Source organism: Melospiza melodia, chromosome 17 (assembly GCF_035770615.1).
Source record: "Melospiza melodia melodia isolate bMelMel2 chromosome 17, bMelMel2.pri, whole genome shotgun sequence".
Taxonomy (NCBI): Eukaryota; Metazoa; Chordata; class Aves; order Passeriformes; family Passerellidae; genus Melospiza; species Melospiza melodia.
Genome location: NC_086210.1, coordinates 1,883,077 through 1,907,482, shown reverse-complemented (window position 1 = coordinate 1,907,482; position 24,406 = coordinate 1,883,077). Strand labels below are relative to the sequence as shown.

Sequence of the window (24,406 nt, the reverse complement as noted above, 5' to 3'; positions counted from 1 at the left end):
CTTTGTTATTTTTGGATTTTATAGGTGATACTGATAAATAAGGATTGTTATTAATGCTATATGAATACTTTAAAAAAGTTGTCATAACCCCTTCAAATACTTCCTGTTGATAAGTTGATTATATAATGAGAATTTTCAGAATTTATTATAAGAATTATTATCAAGATATTGTTGTAATATTTACAGCCAGCTTTCATGTGTTTCACTGTCTCTTTGCGTGATCATCTACAAGACACGTGTCTCTTCAGAATCTTGTCTTTTTGTTTTTTAGCTACTCGTGTTTTTTAGGTTTCCTTTAAATCCAGATTGCCAGTTTTGTGGTTTTCTTCAGCTATTATTTCTTCAGTTATTATAGAGTACTTCAGCCGAGAATTCAAGAGGTTTGCTGTGTTTGAAGAATTTCTCTCCTGACAGAAGTTTTGGAGGGATTCAATTATTTAATGGTTTGATTGATCTTTAATCCTAAGGTTTCCTATTCATAATTGCTGTTTTAAGAGTCTTGTTTTAAAATGTATTAAGTGATGTCCAGCAATTAGAGTTTGAACTCTTGCCAAGTTCTAGCTCTACTTGAATGGAATGATTGACAATCAGCCCAGATGTTTTCTGCATCAAAAAGTATTCAAGTCGTTTTGGCTTGGCAATTTGACCATGTATGATAGCTGAGCCTGTTTTCAAAGGGAGTTTGGAGAAACATGAATCCAGACATGAGTTCTCCAGTTCTCTGTTGTTTTAAGGTTCATCAGCTGTCGCAGACTCTGGGATGACAGTTCAGTGTTGTAGTGACTGATAATGGTATGATTGCAGATGTGTCATTGGTTATGTGCATTATCTGATTGATTGCTAATTGTTGTTATCTTACATTTCCCTATGCAATATTGCATAGAGACTTAAACAGAACAGACCAGTGTTTTATTTTCATATATGCGAAAAGCCAATCATATAATGTGCATTTTTCACAGTGCTGGTAGCACGTAGCTGCGACCCAGCTTTGTCTCCCCTTCCCAGGGAAGTCCTGCTCCATGACCTTTATCTGCCTCCCCAGCAGCTCGGTGGTAGGAAAAGCCACTTGAAGTGGCTGATGGATTCTCCCTCAGTTTTTTGCCAGAGGCTTTGAGCCAGGAGGTTCCCTGGAGGGACGCTGGCTTTGGAAACCTCTCCTGAGCTTGCAGGTGTGGAGTAAAACTCCCTGCTGGGCCAGTGAACAACAAGTTATCCTCTGATCCATCTGGGACCCCCATGGCTTGGGGTCAGCCCTTGCTGGGGAGCTGCTGCTTGGGAGAAATAGCCACTCCCTTTTCATAAGTTTAGAAAGGTTTATTAAACCTTATCAAAAATGCAACAGAAGACTGAATAGAGAAAATGTTATGGCGCCAGGAGCAAAGGATTTTCCCCACCATGTGCTCTCCCACACAATGGAGTTTTTGCCTTTTAACCCTTTAGCCCCTCCCAAAATTCTGTCCATTGACTCCTTCTTCAGTGTCCAGTGGTGGAGTTTACTTCCTCAAATCTTGATTGGAGGTCAAATGTCACTGTAGTGACAAGGTGACCCTCCCACATATCCCAACCCCAGGTGTCCCTTGATAACAACTGAGGGGGTAAAAGAAATTTTTCTTAACTTCTATACATGGTATTTGTCTGTTAATTGTGAGAGTCAATCATTGTGGCATTCACATTCTCTGAATGGAGAGACATAATTCTCTCTCAAGGTTTCTTTTCCTGGAGAAGCACAGGGAAAAGCAAGAAAAAAATTCGTATCTCCATCATGTGGAAAGTGTTAGGAAGATTATTTACCTGAAGTGATTTGTCAGTTGGATTCTGCTGAGGATTGTTTTGTTTCCTTGGCCAATTGGAAAAAGCTTTGTCCTGGCTGTCTGGAGACAGTCACAAGTTTTCTTTAGTATTCTTTAGTATTCTCTAGTATTCTTTGTAGTATAGTATGCTTCTTTAATATAGTGTAGTACAATGTAATATAATTTAGTTTAATAAAGCAACTGTTCAGCCTTGTGAATCAATGGAGTCAGCTGCCAATCATTCCCTGCAATGGGGCATCCTGCTTTTTGATAAATCATCGCATTACTCATCTCTCACACTGCAGCTCCTCCCCAGGTGCTTTGCTCTCCTGCACTCACACTTCTCTCTGCCAATCTGTGGCTTATTAAACAGTCTGCTGGCTTTGTCTCTCCTGTGGGTGCAGGCAGCGTAGATTCCTGCAGACACAGAGAGAGCTGTGGCTGGAAAAGTTAATGGAGGGGAAAGAAACAGGGAAGAAGAAGGGCTCTGGTGAAGATCACACTGCCCTCCTGAGGCTCCTGGGGGAGAAGGCAAAGTTTCACGAAGACCCCATGCTGTTCTCTGATGACATTTTTTTCATTGAGCCAATGGTAAGTGATAGGTGAAAACCTCATTTTCCTCCTCTTCTTCCTCCTCATCCTCCTCCTCCTCATCCTGCTCCCCCTCTTCCTCCTCCCACCCACTCTACCCACGGCTGCGGTCACTGGGCAGATCCTCAGCTGGCTCGAAGTGCTGGGAGGGAGGACATTGAGTTTCTGGTGCACCTGCAGAGCTCGCCTAAAAATGCCAAATGCTAAAAGCATTTCTGCCCTGGAGGCTCATGGCAGGGTTGGGTGCCTGACAAGGCCAAGCTGTGGTGCCAGGGCTTAAGCTCAAGGGCACTCTGTGCGTGTCCTTGCAGTGTCCACAGGGAGCAGTTCTTACAGTTAGGGGCTCCCCCCACATGTGAGGTTCAGCAGAGGCTGTTGGAGCACTGCCAGGCCACATTCTGACCTGAAGCTTGCAATGGTTTGCTGGGCAAGTGAGGCCAAATTCAGCCTAAGGCTAATCATAGAAATACCAATCCCCTCCTGTAACCACGCCTTGCACTATTTCTGAGTGTCCCTTCCAGTGTCCTCTGTAGCCTGGACACAAGGGTGGAAGGTTGAAATGGGCCTTTGGAGTTGTCCTGCACACAGGGACAGAAAACCTTTTCCTTTTCTGTTTCTGCAAGCAAACCACCACGTCCTCGTATCAACCAGAGTCCTGATTCTGAGTACTGGCATTGTGGAGAGCATTATTAATAATTGGTTAGCTGAGAAAGGCCACACTGATATAATGCCACTGGTTAAGCTGAAGGAGAAAAGTCAGCAGTCAGCAAGCTGAAAGGAAAAGTCAGCAGTGACCTTGCTGCAACATGAGGATAGGGAGTTGAGATTAGTCCTGAATATATCCTAAGAATATGTAGAAAGTATCAAAAGTAGAACCATAGGAATGTAGAAGTAGGCGTAGGTGCTGATATGTAAGCTGACCAATCCTGAGCTCAACTTTTGCAATATGTATGAAGCTCATTATTAACTGTATTTAACCCGCCGTACTGATCAATAAAATTGAGCCTGTGATGATCAAAATGATGTCCTGGTTCCCTTCCGTCGACAAATGGTGGAGAATGCGGGCATAACCGAATCTCTGCCCTTTTTCTCGGATTAAAAGAAAAAGGGATTACGCCACGGTCCGGAAGTTGGGTTTGGGTCCCAGCAGCCGGGACGGTGCCGGAATTTGAAGCACCCTTAAGGTTCACAACTGTGACTTAAGCCAATACGTGTCCGCCGGAGCCTGGAGAGCTGCAACAGCGCGCGCTGATTAATAGGTATGGATAGGCAAGCGGCATATGATTTATTTACCGCCTGTTTAGAGCGGCGTGGGATAAAAGGGATAGATTTAAAAAAGGAGTTACCAGGGTTATTAGCTTATGGCCATGCTAAGGGTATCTTTTCTAATCCTCATACAGTTCATGAGTTATCAGAGTGGAGAAAGTTTGGGGAAATATTGTGGGATACAGTACTAGATGATGATAAGTCAGCAAAGAAATTCGGGAAGTTATGGCGGGTGGTGTATAACACGTTACTTCAGCAGGTCTCTGAGAGAAAGGCAGCAGAAAGGGCAACAGAAGCTCATAAGAGGAATATAGGGTATGGTCGTGAAGATGATCCCCTGGCACCCTCTGTAACTAAGGTACTTATGCCTAAGACTCCCCAGCAAAGTGGTGTGGAGGATTTCTCTATAGGCGCAGTGGAACCGTCTGCACCTTTCCTGTCAGAGGGGGAGGGCGAGTCGGATGGTGGGGGGAGGGGCAAGCCAGCTTCGCCTCCGCCGCCAGCCTTGCCTCCGCCGCTTCCCCTCAATGAGCCGGCTCCGGTTACAGCTTCGGTGGGGGAGGGGCCCATTTCCCCGCCCGAGGCGGCTCCAGCGGGGGGGCTGGTTCCCCCCCGCAGGCAGGCTCCGCTTGAGCCGGCTCCGGTTTCACTGTCAGCTCCAGCGGGGGAGGGGGGGCTCCTGCTTCCCCCGCGCGAGCCAGCCCCTGCTTCACTGCCCCCCCCGCGCGAAACCTCGGTGTCTGCACCGAAGCGCCAGCAGCATAGCACCCTTAAAGGGCCAGATCCCATCCCAGGGGCACACCGTGATCCATGGGGGGAGATGGCTAAACAGAGGAGGGAAGCTTGGGCTGCTTTGGCGAAAGAAGTAATGCAAATGGGGGATGGTGAGGCGGTGGAAATAGCTTCTAGTCTTGCATGTCCAGTTACATACACACCACCGTATGATGCACAGGGGAACCTTACGCATAATATAGCAGAATATACTCCCTTAGATTGGAAGTTGTTAACTCAGCTACGTTCTACGGTTAGTCAGTTTGGAGTAAAAAGTGAACCTGTTAAGCAAATGTTAGATATCTTTTTAATACTCAGGTTTTATGTCCTAATGATTTAAGAGGAATAGTTCGGTTGATATTCACTCAGCATCAGCAGTTATTGTTTAATGCCCATTGGCACGCGTTGCTAAATGAATCGGTTGCTGTACAACGAGCCCAGGGAGACCCATTACATGGGGTGACAGTAGAGGAGCTGATGGGCTTAGGGGCATATTTGCGTACAGAGGCACAGATGATATCGGGAGCTGATAAACTTAGAGAGTCTATGAGGTTGGTGCGTGCTGCAATAGATATGGTTAAAGAGCCAGGAGGGTTACCGGCTTATATGGGTATTAAGCAAGGAAGGGAAGAATCATTTGGAAATTTTATAGATAGAGCAGCTACTGCTATAGATCGGGCTGGTGTGGCAGATTACATGAAGGGGGCGCTATTGAAGCAGTGTGACTTGCAAAATAGCAATCCAGCAACCCAGAGAGTGTTAGCTACTTTAGGGGCAAATTGGACTATTGAGGAAGCATTAGAGCGAATGGCATTAATGCCAACAGCTTCACAGGCATTTATAGCAGAAGCCTTAAAGGAATTAGGATTGGGGTTGCAAAAGCAAGCAGAGTCCACCCAAAATCACGTGCTAGCTGCTCTTGCTCCTCTCCGAAATGGCTCTCTGGCATTCACTCAAGGGGGCTCGAAGCCATTCCTCAAGTGTTACCGATGCGGCAACGAAGGACATACACGCCGAACGTGCCGAGCAACTGGCGTATGGTGTCAACACTGCCGATCCAGCTCCCACAACACTACGGCTTGTAGGCGCCGGTCGGGAAACCATTTGCAGAGCGCGAATCATGGGGGCCGCGCCCAGACACAAGTTGCCGCCGTGACATCGGAGACACCAGCAGCTGCCGTGACATCGCTGCCACCTCCTGTCTGCAACCCGCAACAACCGGGAGCCTCGGCTTGGACTTATCAGCAGCAGTAGACGTCACACTAATGACGAACCGGCCTGAGAGGATACCCACTGGAATAAAGGGTCCTCTTATACTAAATGGACAAACATGTGGAGCATTATTGCTGGGACGTTCCTCTATAACTATGTTGGGATTATTTGTTTTGCCTGGTGTTATCGATGCGGACTTTACCGGGGAAATACAAATTATGGCTTACACCCTTTATCCTCCGATTAAAATGACAAAAGGACAACGCATTGCACAATTGGTACCACTGTCACAAATGACATTGGGAATACAATCATTTACTGGGCAAGCACGGGATGAAAAAGGTTTTGGCTCTACTGGTGTTACACTTTTAACTGTGGATTTACAAAATAGACCAAAACAAAAGGTTGAAATTACCTATGGGCATCAAAGCATAACCCTTTATGGATTATTGGATACAGGAGCAGATACTAGCATCATTTCTCCAGAAGCCTGGCCACAACATTGGCCTCTATTTCCTTCATCAAACATGCTCACAGGAGTAGGAGGATTTACATTGGCAAGCAGGTCGCCGTCTTTGTCTGTGTGCATTGAGAATCAACAAATATCTGCTGTGTTTTCAATTGTTCAACTGCCTCCTACAGTTTCCTGTTTAATTGGAAGGGACATTTTAACACAATTGGGAGTGGTGTTAACTAATCAGCACCCTTTGGGGTAATTGCCATTGCTTGGACTTTCCCCATTCCACTCACCTGGAAAACGGATACACCGGTGATGGTTAAGCAATGGCCATTAAAAGGGGAGAATCTTATGCATGCTCATGAATTGGTACAGGAACAATATACAAAGGGACACCTAAGACTGTCCACAAGCCCTTGGAATACACCTATTTTTGTAATCAAAAAGAAATCAGGGAAATATCGTTTGATACATGATTTGAGGGCTGTAAATGACCAAATGGAACCAATGGGGGCCTTACAGCCTGGTCTTCCAAATCCAGCTATGATTCCAGAACACTGGCCACTTTTAATTATTGACCTAAAGGATTGTTTTTTCACTATTGGCCTGCATCCTGATGACATGAAGAGATTTGCTTTTACTTTACCAGCAATAAATCGTGGGGAACCAGATAAAAGATTTGAATGGACATCTCTTCCGCAGGGCATGCGCAACTCTCCCACTTTATGTCAGCTTTATGTTGATGCAGCATTACAGCCACTACGTCGTAAATGGCCAGCAACTATAATATATCATTACATGGACGATATTTTGTTTGCACAGCAACAGCCATTCTCCTCTTTACAGATTAACACCATTAAAAATACTCTTGCTGCATATTCACTTGTTATTGCTGCAGAGAAAATTCAGACTACAAAGCCCTGGAAATATTTGGGATGGACTTTGATGGATCAAATAGTGATACCACAAAAATTGGAATTACAACTGGACATTAAAACTCTACATGATGCACAGAAGTTGCTGGGAGACTTACAGTGGCTGAAGCCTATTGTGGGAATACCAAATCACTTATTAGAAGCCCTACGACCTTTGTTAAAAGGTGTGTACCCTACTACTCCTGTACACCTGACAAAGGAGCATCATCTTGCTTTGCAGCAAATTAGTAACTGTGTACAGCAAGGGTATGTGTCTCGTCGACAACTCGACCACCCCATTGACCTTACTATTTGGAATAGCCCTTGCCACTTGCTTGGTGCTCTCTCTCAGTTGCAAAAGAAAACGGGGGAGATACGGGTGTTGGAATGGTTATCACCACCACTACAGCATAAGAAAACAATATCTTCAAAAATTGAACAATTGGCTGCATTAATCAAAAAGGGGCGTCTCAGAATTCTTGAAGTGGATGGTAGAGAACCTGCTACTATTAGATTACCTATGGAAAAAGAAACCTTGGACTGGTACTTGATAAATTCAAAGAATTTACAAGAAGCATTATTGATGTCACCTGCTAAAGTAGAGACTAGTAAATTAGTGCCTAGAGTTTTGCAATGGATGACAGAATGGAACTGGATTACTCGACCTTTGAGAGAAGAAAACCCCATAGAAGGAGCTATTACAGTTTTTACAGATGCAGGAAAGAAATCAAGGCATGCTGCTGTTACCTGGCAAGAAAAAGGACAATGGAAGCATCAACTCCTCACAGCAGACCCTGCAGATAGCTTACAAACTTTGGAATTGTTAGCAGTAGTATGGGCAGTGTCCAACTTAGAGGAGCCTTTAAATGTGGTCACAGACTCTATGTATGTTGCAGGAGTAGTCAAACGAATAGAGGAAGCAGCAATTAAGGAAGTGAATAATAAACGATTGTATGAGTTACTGATACAGTTAAGGAAAGCTTTACGGGAAAGAGCAAACGGTACCCTTAAGCAGTATATTGAAAAACATCAAGATTTGACAGATCCACAAGCATGTTTGGCTAAGGTTTTGTATGTGATTAATCATTTATGCATTTTTGGGGAAGATGATACCCCCCTGCAATGAAACATCATCCGAGGTCAGGTCAGGAAAATACTAAGGAAGCAGAGGTCTGGGTTAAGTATAAGAACCCAAGTACAGGATTATGGGAAAAACCTGCAAAAGTATTATATTGGGGTCGGGGGTATCTTTGTGTTTCCTCACCTACAGGGCCTTTGTGGGTGCCTGCTAAGTGGACTAAACCTGTTTTTGATGCAGCCTCTGGTGGATCGCCTTACGGAGGAGGACAAGGAGCGACTGGGGAAGAAACTGCTTCTAGTCCTACAACCACTACTGTTTCAATTGAAGGGGTACTCGGAAGCGGTGGACAGAGCACTGACACGTCACTACCGGACGGCCCAGGAGTTGATTGGTTTCATTGACTCATTATCAACTTTTCACTTAACAGATCCAGCGAAACTACATTGCCTTGACTGTCACAATCCACATTGTGCTGCCTGGATAGCTCTACGTTGTGGGGGTTGTAAAAGAACTTTTTGGATAGAACAATCATTATTACGGGATTTGTGGTGTCATACCTGTAAACACGAGCACACGTGGGGTAAAAGCTGGCAAGATGAATTAAGGAGACAAACGGGGCAAAACGCATATATAGCTTTAAATCTTTATGAGTCTCCTGAACAGAAGGTTCTTGCTTATTATCGATGGGAAATACAATGTATTGTAAATAGAATTAAGGTTCAAAGTAAATCACGTATAGTTTCTATAAGGTGTAGGAAATTAGTGCCTTTAACAGAGCATTCAGTTGTAGGACCCTTCCAAGGGGATCCTGATAGAGCATTAGATTGCTGCGTTGATAAGTTGCAAAAATTAAGTTTGAAAGTGGCAGGACCAGTGAAATTAGGAGCAGCAAGATTGAAGACAGATAAGAAGAAGAAGGCAAAAAAGGGAACGGTCTCATTTGAATAGGGGTATCAGTGATTGCTAATTAATTTTCTATGATTAGAACAATTTTACTGTTGTGGGACTCTCGGGAGGATATAGTTGTTGAGGAGGATAACGAACAAGAACTACGATTACGAAATAAGATACACCTTGTGTTAAAGAAAGACCTTGAGCTGTTAGCCTCATATAGTAAAAAGGCTGAAGAGGCTTTGCGATCACCACCATTGAATTGGTTGCTTTGGGTTGAAGATACACAGTTTTATACTGGTCCTTACTTACATTCGCTTCCTTGTTATGTTTGCAAAAAGGATAAAGATAAATGCTATGCATGGGTAGCTTTGCATTGTGCAGATTGTAATCAGGTTTATTGGTATTCACAGAAGTCATTAGGATATTTATGGTGTACATCTTGTTTTGGAAAGTGGATTCGAAATCATATCTGGGTTAGAGCTCTTGAACAAAGTACTGGCCTGCCAGGACGGACAGGATTACAGCTCTTTGAGAGTGCAGAACAAGTGGTTATAGCATATCTTAGGTGGAAGTTACAGGAAAGCCTTAGAATATTTGAAATTACTAGAGCCTCACGTATCATAGCAGCTCGCTGCAAAGCTGATTTGCCTTCAAACTTACCTCGTGCTATACCTGTGAGCAAGGATGCTGATTTAGAAATTAGATCAGTATATTCAAGAATTGACTCAGCCTTACAATAGACAATCTAGCAAACCAGGGAAAAGACAGCGAAGAAAGAAAAAACAACGTAAGCAGAAGGAAGAAAAGGAGAAGCAAAGTAAGCAGAAAGAAAAATGAGGTTTGTTTTTGTAATACTGCTCAATGCTGTAGCAAGTGAAGCAGTAGGAGTAACACACTTTAGTCAACCAAGGGAAAATTTATGGGTAACACTTGCTAATCAAACTAACCAATCATCACTTTGTCTTAGCCTTGGAGGAGTCACTAACCCATTTCGAACATGCCTGGTGGGACTTCCGGTGTGGTCTCCTGGAGAATTTTGTAGTTTGATAAACAATCAAACCTTATGTATGTCTAACATGTCAAACATCACATTGCCGGTGCAACAGGGGTATACTGCAGGTCAGAGTGATGGCTATCGTCAATGCTTACTAATCCAATCACTTAACACCTCTTTGCACTCTCCTCCTGAGGAATTGGATCTTTTTGGAAGTACAAATGCCAGCATATCTAACACTACAGCTGGTGGATGGTTTAGCTTCAAACTTTCGGGTGCTCAGAATTTAAACCAACCTAAAGAAACATGGGCCACCCTAGATTCATCCCTGAATGTGAGTGAATTCTCTCCACAGCATTACAGTCAATGTAACGGCACAAATATCACAGCACCAATGAAATTACCCACAGGAATATTTTTGATTTGTGGAGACAGGGCATGGAATGGTATACCAGCTAAACCACAGGGTGGGCCCTGTTTTTTGGGAAAATTGTCACTGTTTCATCCTAATGTGTCCTTGCTAATGCAGCTGAGTCAAAATTCAAACAGGAGAAGACGTAGCATACATGACTTAGACTGCAGCAAGATAGGAGATCCACGGTTTTGGGGCACATTCAAACAGGTGGTGGTTTCAACTATCTTACCAGGAGGATCTGCCAATAAAGCCATGAATTTAGCAAAACAATTAGGATGCTGGGCAAGGGATGAGCTGAACAAGACATCACAAATCCTAGACATGCTAACTGCAGACGTGCAAAGTGTTAACCATGCTGTTTTGCAAAATATAGCTGCTGTAGATTTTTTGCTCTTAGCACAAGGGCATGGATGTGAAGAGTTCGAGGGAATGTGTTGCATGAATCTGTCTAATCATTCAGTGTCCATTCACACTAAGATAAAAGAATTACAACAGGGACTTCACAAACTTAAGGAAGAAGACGGTTTAGGAATTGACGAATGGCTTAAAGGCCTGGGACTCGGACCGTGGCTGAGGAACCTTGTGATCTATGCTATAGGACTGCTGGGTGTAATTTTACTGTTTTTGCTTATTTTGCCTTGTATCTTTAACTGTATCCAAAACATGGTCAGCCGTACAATAGCAAAAACATGGCAAACTAATCTCCTTGCACAAGAAGAAAACGGGGGAAATGTGGAGAGCATTATTAATAATTGGTTAGCTGAGAAAGGCCACACTGATATAATGCCACTGGTTAAGCTGAAGGAGAAAAGTCAGCAGTCAGCAAGCTGAAAGGAAAAGTCAGCAGTGACCTTGCTGCAACATGAGGATAGGGAGTTGAGATTAGTCCTGAATATATCCTAAGAATATGTAGAAAGTATCAAAAGTAGAACCATAGGAATGTAGAAGTAGGCGTAGGTGCTGATATGTAAGCTGACCAATCCTGAGCTCAACTTTTGCAATATGTATGAAGCTCATTATTAACTGTATTTAACCCGCCGTACTGATCAATAAAATTGAGCCTGTGATGATCAAAATGATGTCCTGGTTCCCTTCTGTCGACATGGCATTGTGAGAGACAATGAATGCCTGATGTCTGCACAGTGCAACATCCCTTCTCATCTTGGAGTAAACCCTAGAATAATGCCAGCCTCTGCTTTCTTTCAATACAGGTTAAACTAATATTTTTATTTCTAAGGTTCTGGTTCCGGGCAAATTTGGGAGAGAACCCCCCAAAGGGGCTCCTCTCGGAAAGCAGATTCAATCGGCCCCTACCCCCAACCGGTCCTGGAGAAAAGACCTCCTTGAAGTGGAAAAAACCTGTTTATTAAACAATAAACCCTAAACAGTATTAATCAATAAAACCCCTTGCTGCTCCAAAAGAGATGACAAACTGAGAAAGTCCCTCCCTGGGTTGCAGCTCAGCTCACTCAGTCTCTGATCAGTCCCTCTGGTGCTGGAAATGTCACAGGCCAGGCCCAGCCCAGTGGCCACAGGTGGAGCTGTCGGTGCTCTTCTGGTGTTCAGTCCAGAGCAGTTTTGAACAGGTCCAAAGAAAAGGGAAAAAACCCCACAGTCCAGGGAACTTCTTTGCCTCAGCAAGCTAAATTAACTAAAAGCAAAGGAGAGCTCTGTCCCGCTGTCTGTCCATCCACAGACAATGCAGTCCAGGAGCAGGAATGTGGAGGAGTGAGTGCAGTGTCTGAAAACAAACTGCTGCTTCTTCTCTCCCCCCTTCACTCTCTGCAACAAGTCTTAAAGGTGCAAAACTTATTATTCAGCATAAACAGAACAAGACGATTTGGGATAAAAGCATCATATAGTCGACCCAAGACAGGCATCATGTTCTCTTCTTCTTGTGAAGAGCCACCAGTGCACAGTGGCAGTTGCATCCCACTGTAGCTGACAGCAGCATGATGTGACCAAGAGCCTTTGTCAGAGCAGCAGGAATAGTGTGGAGAGTGGGAGCTGAACAGCTGAGCATTGAGAGCTTCCAGCGCTGTGTTGAGCTGGGTTTGGAGTGTTTCCTTGGGCTCCTTGTGTTGTTCACTCATTACTAATGCTCTAAACAGAGGCTTACAGAAGTGTGGTTGAAAACAAGAAATGTGAAGTTTGCAGAGCAATGTTTTGCTGTCTCTTTCTGCTGTAGGAGGGAGAAATTGGGCCAAATTGTTTGGCCAAATTCAAGGTGACCTTCAGACCCCTGGAAGCACTGGAGAATGGAAGTGTGGCTTACTGCAGCATCTCAGGTACAGCTCCTTTGCCCTGCTTCTCTCCCCCTCAGTGAAGCCATGGTGCCAGCCTGAGCCCACGGGGCTCCCATGGAAGTGCTGGGAAGAGTCCCTGGTCAGCAGGGCAGTGCTGGCACATCCCCCCTGGCCCTGCAGCTCCCAGGGAGTCTCCTGTGCCAGGCCAGGGCTCAGAATGCTGTGTGTGCCTGACTGATCCCAGAACAGCCCAGGCAGTGCAGGGAGAGGTTTTCATGCCATGGCTTTGCCAGCATTCCCCCAAAGGCCAGAGAGCTGCAGAGCAGAACAGCTTTAGTGAACAAGCACTCAGCCCCTGCAGGCCCCTGGCCTCCAGGATGATGGGTCCATTTGACATGGATCCATCATCAGGCAGCAGGAGCTGAGTTACAAATGTGTTCCCTGAGCCTGGATCACCTCCCAGTGCCCAGACAGCAGCAGAGCAGAGGTGTTTGAGCCCCCCTGAGCCCAGGGTGTTGGTAGAAGGAGCGGCCTTGGCCAGCACTTGCCTCTCTCCCTTTGTGGGAATTGAGCCCTTGCAGCTCTGTCTGTGGAAATAGAACACAGTGCTGAGTGTCAGGAGTTGGGGACTTTGGCAACGAAGTCCTGTGTTCCTGGGCCAGGTAGTTTGGTAATTGCCAAACTCTGTAGGAGCTCTGTGCCTTCACTGAATGATTTCAAAGCTCCTCTAAGTGCATGGGAAGGAAAGCATAGAACCAGAGTATGTTAAGGATGGAATGGACTTAAAGGCCTCTGGGCAGGGACACCTCCCCCTAGAGCAGGTAGCTCCAAGCCCCATCCAGCCTGGCTTGGAACACTTTCAGGGCTGGAACCTCCACAACAGCCCTGGGGAACCTGCTCCAGTGTCTCACCACCCTCAGAGTAAAAAATTTCTTCCTAATATCTAAGCTAAATTTCCTTTCTTTCAATTTATACCTGTAACTCCTTGGCCTGTCACTACAAGGCAGCAGAGATGTTTTAAACTCAGCAGACTGGTGGCTGAAATTGGAAAGCAGCCCAAGGAATGGGTTAGAAATTAGAAGTCAGCCCCAAGGCTGAGGGAAGAGGAGGGTCCATATCCTTTCCTGCAGCATCAGGAGGTGGTTGCATCCAGCTCAGAGTCAGGGTCTAGCACTGAGGCAGCCTGGAAAATCCAGTATAACAGAGGGAATGATTGTAGTGCAATAGACATCTCTCCCCAGGCTGTGAGAGCAGGCTGCCCCTGCACCTCTCAGGGGAAGGCCAAGGACCCTTGGTAGAATTCAGCTCTCCTACTCTGAACCTTGGGAACATTTCTATCGACACCCTCCACATCTATGACGTGAGCAGAAGGCTTGGGGTGGATCCTGATGGCTCCTGAGGCAGAGCAAGCCTGGTGGAAGTGTGGAATTGCTGCCGACCTGGGCAGTTGTGAGCAGGGAATATTTGATCTACTGGTGAAATCTGGGAGGGTCTGAAAGGTGTGTCTGTTGTTCATGAAGCCCCAGTTCCTTCTTTGGGAATCAGCTGGGAGGCTTGCTGCAAAACAACCCCTTGGCATATGAAACGAAGCCTGGGTCAAAAAGGGATGTTCAGAGGCTTTTGTGGCAGTGCCAGACACAAGGCACCTTTGGACTGGGCTGTTCAGAAGCAGCTGGAACAAACTGGCTGCCTTTGAGCTTCAGTCAACTGCAGACAGCTTCCAGTCAAGTGTCTCCTGCTTATTGCTGCAGGTCACAGGAAAGCCATCCAGCCTCCTGGCTCAGTGCTGGCCCTTGCAAAGGGCTTGGGAGTTCTTTCCCTTGCTGACCAGTCCCTCACCACACTTCAGCCTTGGTGCATCTCTGGCTCTAGAAAGAGAAAAGTGTTCCTGGGAATAAAGCAAAGCATTTTTCTACCTATTTGTCTCCTCCCCAATAGTGTCAAGTTTGCAACAAAATCCAAAGAGAGAGCAGCTGAAAGAGGTAGAAGATGAGGCACTACATCATGCCAGACACTTCCAAAAGCTTGGCTGTGGGAGGCAAAGACATGCTGAGTTTTCTTACCAAAAGATGATGCTGTCTATACATTTTGATGCTGATGCCTCATAATCAATGTATTGTTTTCATGACATGGGAAAAGGTGAATGAGTAGATGGTGCTGTTGGAGCTGTGCTCACTGGGGCAGCAGCAGCTCTGGGGTGATTGACTACGCAGCTGCAATCAGCCCACGTTGCTCTCAGGGCCAGGTCTGAATGAACTTGGTGATGCTGATCAGAGGTGCACAGCTCTGTGTCCATGGGATAACCCCAGGGTTGTGGACTCCAGTTCTGTGGAGTTGCCGCTGCTTTGCATGAAAATTTCAAGGCAGAACTTGTCCTGTTGTATTTTTTTGCCATTCAAAGCATCGTCTGCTATTTCTGGGTATTAATTGCGTCATTAGACAATAACTCACAAGAAGGGAAGATTCCACATGTATTTCCATTTTGCTTTCTTGCTGCTGCAGGTGAAACTGATTAACCTAGGAGATATTGATGCTCCCTTCACCTATAGACCTTCAACTGCCAACGTGGGCTTCTGCTTCAAGTTTGCACCTGAGGATGGCATCATTGCACCAGGTGTGACCCAGACTGCTCAGATCTCCTTCAGTGCCACCATAGTGTGGAGGTTTGAGGAAGAATTCCAGTTCAGTGTGGCTGGATCTCCTATGTCTGCACTCCTGACTATCAAGTAAGGACGGTCAAAGCCAGGCACACGCCCGCACATCCTCAGCACAAGAGAAAGGGGCGCCCCATGTGAGCGGTCCCAGCCCCTCCACGGGTGCAGGATTGGTGCCAAAGCCAGACAACCCTTAGTGGTGGATCACTCGGCTCGTACGTTAATGAAGAATGCAGCTATCTGCAAGAATTAATGTGAATTGCAGGACACATTGGTCATCCACAATTTGAACACACTTGTGGCCCCATGTTCCTCCCAGGGCTACGCCCGTCTGAGCGTTGCTTGACGATCAGTCGCCATCCAGCGGCCACCACGGTGGTGCGGCTGGGGTTGCCTCACAGGCCAGTTGACTGTGGTCAGCGGCGGTGGTGATGGCGGCTCACTGGTGCCCGGAGGGAAGGCGGTCAGGGGTTTGGCAAGGGATGCGTTTCCCTCGGCAGCCTCAATGTTTTCGCTGTGACCCAGCAGGCGTCATAATCGTCATGGCCGTCATCGTCACTGTTGCCGCGCAGGGCTTTCATCCCCCTATATGCAGACTCAGGGACTGCTCCGTAGTTCCCCACTCCTGGAGTGAGCCACTGGGGCAGAGTTTGTCCTTGCAGGGCCCGTACCGCGGTACGGTGGTGGTGGCAGCTGAGGAGAGTAAGAGACAGTGTTGAAAGCACCGCCATGGGCCGAGAGAAGGGAGAGGGCAAGAGGGAGATGAGGCGCAGGCCTCGCCCCCAGCCTCGTCCCCGCGCGGGCGGCTGTCTGCAGGTGGGTACTGCGGGGTAACTGTGCCACTGCGCATGCGCATGAGGCGAGAGCGCTGGGGACAGATGTTCCGACCCCCTCCTCCCTTCACCTGCCCTCCTCCTCTTCTGTTGTGGTGTCAGGGCGCAAATAGCGCCATGGCTTTTCTCTCTCTCTCCACCAAGGCCATCACGTGCCGCCACTCGTCTGGTCCCCCATCAGGGCTGTCTCTGCCACACTCCCTTTTCGGTTCTCATCTCCGGGATAGGACACTCTGTCTCCGCTTCTCTCCCTCTGGCTTTGTTTTCCCCTGGCACGTGGGCGCCAGTGGGGGAGGAAGGTGAGGGTAGTAGGTGGGAGAAGCTGGCTGGCTGTTGGCCTGTTGGCATTCTGCTTCTTTAGGAGCTGTATGGGCCAGGAGGTGTGGCCAAGCTTTGGCCTTGCGACCTCAGATCAGACGTGGCAACCCGCTGAATTTAAGCATATTAGTCAGCCACGGAAAAGAAACTAACAAGGATTCCCTCAGTAATGGTGAATGAAGCGGAAAAGCCCAGCGCCGAATCCCTGCCCCACAGTGGGGTGCGGGACATGTGGCGTACAGAAGCCCCAATCCCTGGCGGCGCTCTCGGGGGACCCAAATCCTTGTGATCGAGGCCGCAGTCTGCGGATGGTGTGAGGCCAGTAGCGGCCCCCAGCATGCCAGGCCCGGGGCTTCTCGGAGTTGGGTTGCTTCGGAGTGCAGCCCAAAGCGGGTGGTAAACTCCATCTAAGGCTAAATACTGGCATGAGACCAATAGCCAACAAGTACCGTAAGGGAAAGTTGAAAAGAACTTTGAAGAGAGAGTTCAAGACGGCGTGAAACCGTTAAGAGGTAAACGGGTGGGGCCCATGCAGTCCGCCCAGAGGATTCAACCGGGCGAGTTGTGGTCGGCATGGGTTCAGCGGAACCTCACCTCTGCCTCCCTTCTGTCCCCTGGGCGAACCCCGTCTGTGGGGGCGGGCTGGGGGATGCAGGCTGGTGCGGGCACTGCTGCCCAGCCGGCAGCTGGCCCTGGCCGGGCACATTTCCTCTGCAATGGTGCGCCACGTCCGGCTCCAGGTTGGCTGGGAAGGCCTCCGACGGGCAGGTGTTCCAGTGCCGCACGAGCAGCAGCAGGTGTTACAGCCCTCGGGCATCAGGTCTCGCCAAATCCCGGGGCCGAGGGAAAGGACTGCAGCCGCGCCCTCCTCCCCCCACATCGGCGGTGCTGTGGTGGGGGGCATCGTTTCCCTGCCTCTCACAAGGGTGGGGGGGGGCGGCATCATCACAGCGCGGCGTTTCGCGCAGGGGTGTGGGGGCTGGGCCTGCCAGTCCCTGGCACCACTGTCAACCGGGGCAGACTGTCCTCAGTGCGCCCTGACCGTGCAGCGCCGCTGGGCCAGGCTCACGGGCCGCGCTGGGGCGCCCGGAGTCCGCAGCAATGTCGGCTACCCAGCCAACCCGTCTTGAAACACGGACCAAGGAGTCTAGCACGTGCGCGAGTCAGGGGCCGTTGTCGAAAGCCCGTGGCGCAATGAAGGTGAGGGCCGGCGCGCGCCGGCTGAGGTGGGATCCCGGGTGCGTGTCGCGCCTGGCAGCCCCGGGTGTACCACCGGCCCATCTTGCCTGCCGCCCCCTCGTGGGGCCGGGGAGGTGGAGCGTGAGCGTCCGTGCTAGGACCCGAAAGATGGTGAACTATGCCTGGGCAGGGCAAAGCCAGAGGAAACTCTGGTTGAGGTCTGTAGCAGTCCTGACATGCAAATCGGTCGTCCGACCCGGGTCTAGGGGCGAAAGACTAATCAAGCCATCTAGTAGCTGGTTCCCTCCGAAGTTTCCCTCAGGATAGCTGGCACTCGGCAATGGGCAGTTTTACCCAGTAAAGTGAATGATTAGAGGTCTTGGGGCCAAAACGATCTCAACCTATTCTCAAACTTTCAATGGGTAAGGGGGCCGGTTCGCTGGCGTGGAGCTGCGCCATGGAATGCGAATGCTCAGTGGGCCACTTTTGGTAAGCAGAACTGGCGCTGCGGGATGAACCGAACGCCAGGTTAAGGCGCCCGATGCTGACAGTCATCAGAGCCCAAAAATGGTGTTGGTTGATCTAGACAGCAGGACGGTGGCCATGGAAGTCGGAATCTGCTAAGGAGTGTGTAACAACTCACCTGCCGAATCAACTGGCCCTGAAAATGGATGGTGCTGGAGCGTCGGGCCCATACTCGGCCGTCGCCAGCAGTACGATGCCCGCAGGGGCTAGGCTGCAACAAGTAGGAGAGCCACTGCGGTGCGCCTCGAAGCCAGGGGCGTGGGCCCAGGTGGAGCTGCTGCAGGTGCAGATCTTGGTGGTAGTAGCAAATATTCAAACGAGAGCTTTGAAGGCCAAAGTGGAGCAGGGTTCCATGTGAACAGCAGTTGAACATGGGTCAGTCGGTCCTAAGCGATAGGCGAGCGCCGTTCCGAAAGGGCAGGTGATGGCCTTTGTTGCCCTCAGCCGATCGAAAGGGAGTCGGGTTCAGATCCCTGAATCCGGAGTGGCGGAGACGGGCGCCGTGAGGCACCCAGTGCGGTGATGCAACCGATCCCAGAGAAGCTGGTGGGAGCCTCAGGGAGAGTTTTCTTTTCTTTGTGAAGGGCTGGGTGCCTTGGAATGGATTCATCCCGAGCGAGGGGCCCTCACCTTGGAAAGCATTGCGGTTCCAGAAGCATCCAGTGAGCTCTCGCTGGCCCGTGAAAATCCAGGGGAGAGGGTGTAAGTCTCGCGCCGGGCCGTACCCATATCCGCAGCAGGTCTCCAAGGTGAACAGCCTCTGGCATGTTGGAACAATGTAGGTAAGGGAAGTTGGCAAGCTGGATCCGTAACTTGGGGATAAGGATTGCCTCTAAGGGCTGGGTCGGTCGGGCTGGGTCGCGAAGCGGGGCTGGGTGCGTGCCGCAGCTGGACGAGGTGCTGCTCGTGGGTGAGTGCGCTCCGCGTGGCCTGCCCGGGCACCGGGGTGTGCACCGCGCAGTGGCGACTCTGGACACATGCCGGGCCCTTCCTGTGGATCGCCCCGGCTGTGGCGGGCGCCGCCTGCTCCCCCCCTCCGCCCACCCTCCGCCTTGCCACAGCCGGCGCCCCAGTGGCGGCCATCATTGTTGCGCACCGCTCTCCCAGCGGTTCCCGCCGGTGGGGTTCCCGCGGTGTGCGGCCAGTGCGCGCGCAGCCGCAGCCAGCGTAGGCTGAGCGGTTCGTGCGGGGGAGGGTCCCCGGGGGAGGGTCTCCGGGCCAGCGCCCCGCCTCAGTCAGTGCCTAGCAGCCGGCTTAGAACTGGTGCGGACCAGGGGAATCCGACTGCTTAATTAAAACAAATCATTGTGAAGGCCTGAGGCGGGTGTTGACGCAATGTAATTTCTGCCCAATGCTCTGAATGTCAAAGTGAAGAAATTCAATGAAGCACAGGTAAACAGCGGGAGTAACTATATTTACTAACTGGGCATAGTTGCGGAAGTCACACCTCCTCGTGGTCCTGCCGGATACCCTTGTGGTAACTGAGTCGACTTCTGCCCCAGTGTGAGAGAGGGCGCATATCAGCCCTCCCTGTCGTTGGACTCACCACCCAATGATAGTTTCACGAATTGCTGAAACAAAAAGGTTGGCACAGTTAGTTCGCTGTTGCACAGAGCCTTGTCCATGGGCTGTTGTTGACACAGTTGGTAGTTTGAGAGAGGGTCAGCTACTATATGCTTCTACTCTCACTTGGACTTGTCACTTTATTGCTTACCAGACGGACAAAATGGCTTTGCGTTATATCTTGACTACCACTCAGACTGACCCATTAGATCTAAGGGTCATTGATGTCAAATTACCATCTATGCCCTGTGTTCCCAGGGAAGAGGGATTCGATCTTGTAAGTTTGGAGTTTTTTAACTCCAGAATTGTTAAAGAAGATGGTGTACATCATGTGGATGTTTGGTAGGGTTTGGGGCAACTCCCTGAGCCCTATGAGATCTCCCCTATGGGGATGGCCCAGGATGAGGCTGAGAGTGCAGTGGGAGGTACCGAAGAGCCCAAAACACCTGAGGCTGAGAGCGCGATGGGAGCTAGTGAAGAGCCCAAAACACCCAAGGCTCCTCACGGGTCTGAAGGTGGTGGTACAACGCCAAGAACACCTGTCGTGTCCATGCCTGACAAACAACCATCTTGTCCTTGTTGTGAGACCTGGTTTACTAGGATGTTGGGGCTGATTGACCATCTCAAAAGGACGCACGGGCAGAGAAAGATCATTTTCAGGTGTTCAAAATGTGGTAAACAAAATATAAAATACCACAGTATCTCCAATCACATCCCGCGCTGCAAGGGGGTGGTGTGTATGGCTCCCACTGGGGAATGGGTCTGTGACGTGTGCCAACGTGGGTTCGCTACTAAGACTGGCCTGGGTCTGCACAAGAGAATAAGACATCCTCTTGTGCGAAATGTGGAGCGGATTGTTGCTTCTCATCCCAAAGAGTCATCGGCCTGAGGGGCCCACAAATGGGTATGGACTAAGGAGGAAGAGGCTCTTCTGGTACAATTGGTGGACAAGTTTTTCCCTCCATATAAGGAGGCGGATAACGCCACATTCGAGGCCTTAATTACTGGAAAAGAGATTGATAAGAACATGCGAGAGATGTGCAAAACCTCTGCTCCCGGGCCAGATGGGATCACTTTGGGTCAGATTATTGCAAAAGGCCCAAAGTTTTCCCAGTTGACTGAGATGTTCAACCTCTGACTTATCACTGGTACTGTTCCAGATGCGCTGCGGGACTGCAAGACAGTCTTGATACACAAGTCTTTGGATGCAGAGAAGCTTGGTGATATCAATAACTGGAGGCCTATCACTATTGGTTCAGTGGTGATTAGGCTGTTTTCCAGGATTGCTACTGCGAGGCTGTCCAAAGCATGTCCCATCAACCCCCGGCAACGGGGTTTTAGTTGCGCATCAAGTTGTGCTGAAAACCTCAAGTTGTTATGGCTTGTGGTGGAACAGCTAAGTGAGAGCATAAACATCTGGGGGTTGTGTTCGTGGACATTGCTAAGGCATTTGACACCGTCTGTCATCAGCATTTGAGGGTCTGGTCCAGAGAGGGGTGGATCCACACATGATAGAGTTGGTGAGGGAAATGTATCGGGATGTTAAGATGTGCATTTCCATGGGAAGAGAAAGGACAGACCCCATATACATTTGCTCAGGTGTCAAGCAAGGCGACCCCATGTCACCTTTGCTGCTCAGTTTTAGTGATGGACCCCCTTCTATATAAACTCGAGAATGAAGGTGAGGTTTTCCATCATGGGGACTGGAAATTTACAGCCATGGCATTTGCTGATGACTTGGTGCTGCTGAGTGACTCTTGGGAAGGCATGTGTCATAACATCAAAATTTTGGAGGCCTTTTGCAGTCTAACTGGCCTCAGTACACAGGGGGGAAAATGTCATGGCTTTTACATCAAGCTTACAAGGGACTCATATACTATCAATGATTGTCCCACGTGGGTGATTAATGGATCCCCCTTAACATGATCGACCCAGGGAGCTCAGAAAGGTACGTCAGCACATGGGTTGACCCCTGGACTGGCTTTCCAGATCCTAGACTATCAGAGAAGCTCATGGATTGGCTTCATCAGATTGGTCGTTCGCCTTTAAAACCTCTTCAGAAAGTCGATATACTCAGGACCTATACCATCCCGAGACTGATATATCTGGCTGACCATACCGAAGTTAAGGTGGGCCTGCTTGAATCCCTTGACCAATTAATTCATAACACGGTTAAGGAATGGCTTCATCTTCCCCCCAGTACATGTGATGCCATCTTGTATTCGAGTTTTAAAGATGGCGGTTTAGACCTCATCAAGTTGGCGTTGCTCATTCCAAGTATTCAGGTGCGAAGACTCCATAGATTAGCCCAGTCTTCGGATGAGACTCTTGTGAACTGTCTAAAGGAAGTACATCTGGAACGGTTATTTGGAAAATTGTGGTTGAAAGCGGGGAGGACACAAGAGTCCATCCCATCGATTTGGGAGCCTTTACCATTGGTAGAGTTGGGGGGCGACGATGGAGCCTGGCTGGAATGGGAAGCACCCATCCCTAAGATTCGTTACCCAACACCTTGTAACTGGAGGAAACGAGAATTTCATAAATGGACCCATCTGGTTGCCCAGGGCCATGGGATTGAGCATTTCGAGAATGATGAGATCAGTAATGCCTGGATAGGGCAGTTTAAGGGCATACCTCACTGTAAACTAATCACGGCCCTACAACTCAGAGCGAATGTCTACCCAACAAGAGAATTCCTGGCTAGGGGTAAACAAGAGTATGTTGCTCAATCATGTGGACATTGTGGAGCTAGATTTGAGACCACAGCCCACATTGTCAGAAACTGTGCCATCACTCAAGATGCCAGGATTAAGAGATACAATGCCATCTGTGAAACCCTTAGCGAGGAGGCTAAGAGGGAGTGTTGGACAGTTTTTGAGGAGCCACACCTAAGGGATTATGTAAATTAAGTATTTAAACTGGATTTAATCTTTGTCAAAGGTTCTAAGGCAGTTGTGGTCAATGTGACTGTGAGGTCTGAGCACTCTGATGTCTCATTGACTGAGGCCGCCTTGGAGAAGGCCAAAAAATATCAGCGCCTTCATACAGAAATTCAGCAACTGACCAATGCTGATGACATTGAATATGTTGGCTTCCCCATGGGAGCCCGTACCAAATGGTTTGGCAATAATAATGAGTTGCTGACCGCCCTTGGTCTCTCTAAAACAAGGCTAGAGAGAACCGCATGGGCCCTATCATCCACCTCCGTTGACATTGTAAATATATTCATTAGCCAAGCTAGATCAATTGTATCTGTGTAAATCCTGGTAAATAAACTAGGCCTCTCCCCTCGACAGGTTCGCTGGACAGTGGAATCGGTATTTGTTTGGGAGGGGTTCATCCGTCATAACCGCATCTAGCCCATTTTGGGCTATAAATTCCAATTTGGTCATTCAGGTGGACGGGCCACCATACTTAACCCGGAAAAGTAACATATACAATTTGTATGTGTTTATTAAATAGCCAAATGCCTCGTCATCTAATTAGTGACGTGCATGAATGGATGAACAAGATTCCCACTGTCCCTACCTACTATCCAGCGAAACCACAGCCAAGGGAACGGGTTTGGCGGAATCAGCAGGGAAAGAAGACCCTGTTGAGTTTGACTCTAGTCTAGCGCTGTGAAGAGACATGAGAGGTGTAGAATAAGTGGGAAGCCGGGCACGCGCTCGGCGGTGCGGGGCGACCCGCCCGCCGGCGTCCCGGCCATCAGTGAAATACCACTACTCTGATCGTTTTTTCACTTACCCGGTGAGGCGGCGGGGGGCGAACCCCGAGGGGGGCTCTCGCTTCTGGCGCCAAGCGGCTGGCGCGCGCTGGCCGCAACCCGCTCCGGGGACAGCGGCAGGTGGGGAGTTTGACTGGGGCGGTACACCTGTCAAAGCGTAACACAGGTGTCCTAAGGCGAGCTCAGGGAGGACGGAAACCTCCCATGGAGCAGAAGGGCAAAAGCTCGCTTGATCTTGATTTTCAGTACGAATACAGACCATGAAAGCGGGGCCTCACAATCCTTCTGGCTTTTTTGGGTTTTAAGCAGGAGGCTTCAGAAAAGTTACCACAGGGATAACTGGCTTGTGGCGGCCAAGCGTTCATAGTGACATCGCTTTTTGATCCTTCGATGTCGGCTCTTCCTATCATTGTGAAGCAGAATTCACCAAGCGTTGGATTGTTCACCCACTAATAGGGAATCTGAGCTTGGTTTGGACTGCCATGAGACAGGTTAGTTTTACCCTACTGATGATGTACTGTTGCAATAATAATCCTGGGAACCCTTGGAATGGGATGGGATGTGTTATCCCTTAGAGAAGTGAGGCCAATGGAGATCTCTCCCCTGAAAACATTGCCTGCAGAACCCCTTCCAGAGCCCAGCTGAAGGCCTGGCCTTTGGGCTGGGATCAGTTTGGTCAGAGGGGTGACCTCCTTTGACCAGGGACACATCCTACTCTAGTGGGGGATGTTGCTGAGCAGGGCTTTGAGGGTCAGGCTGAAATGAATGTGCCAAGGGACAGTGAAGGGGCCTGGGAGGTTCCTCTCCACTCCTGGTGTGTGGCAGAAGGGTCTCACCCTCTCGTGGGTGGCTGTGCTCTGGTGGGACTGAGGCACCTGTGTGGTGCCCGAGTGCTGTGGCAGCTGAGGCAGCTCCCTGGCCCAGGAGAGCCTCAGTGGGCCCAAGGGTCAGGAACTCCCCAGCACTGCATGGGGCT

At 49.0% G+C, this 24,406-nt stretch overlaps 1 non-coding gene and 1 pseudogene across 1 annotated transcript; both read left to right on the top strand.

Annotated features, from left to right (window-relative positions):
• Positions 1-15,473: 15,473 nt before the first annotated feature.
• Positions 15,474-15,626, top strand: LOC134426053 (5.8S ribosomal RNA). The gene has a single exon (XR_010029851.1). It is a non-coding gene; the product is annotated as a 5.8S ribosomal RNA (ribosomal RNA).
• An 894-nt stretch (positions 15,627-16,520) lies between these two features.
• Positions 16,521-23,951, top strand: LOC134426204 (28S ribosomal RNA; annotated as a pseudogene).
• The last annotated feature ends 455 nt before the right edge of the window (positions 23,952-24,406 follow it).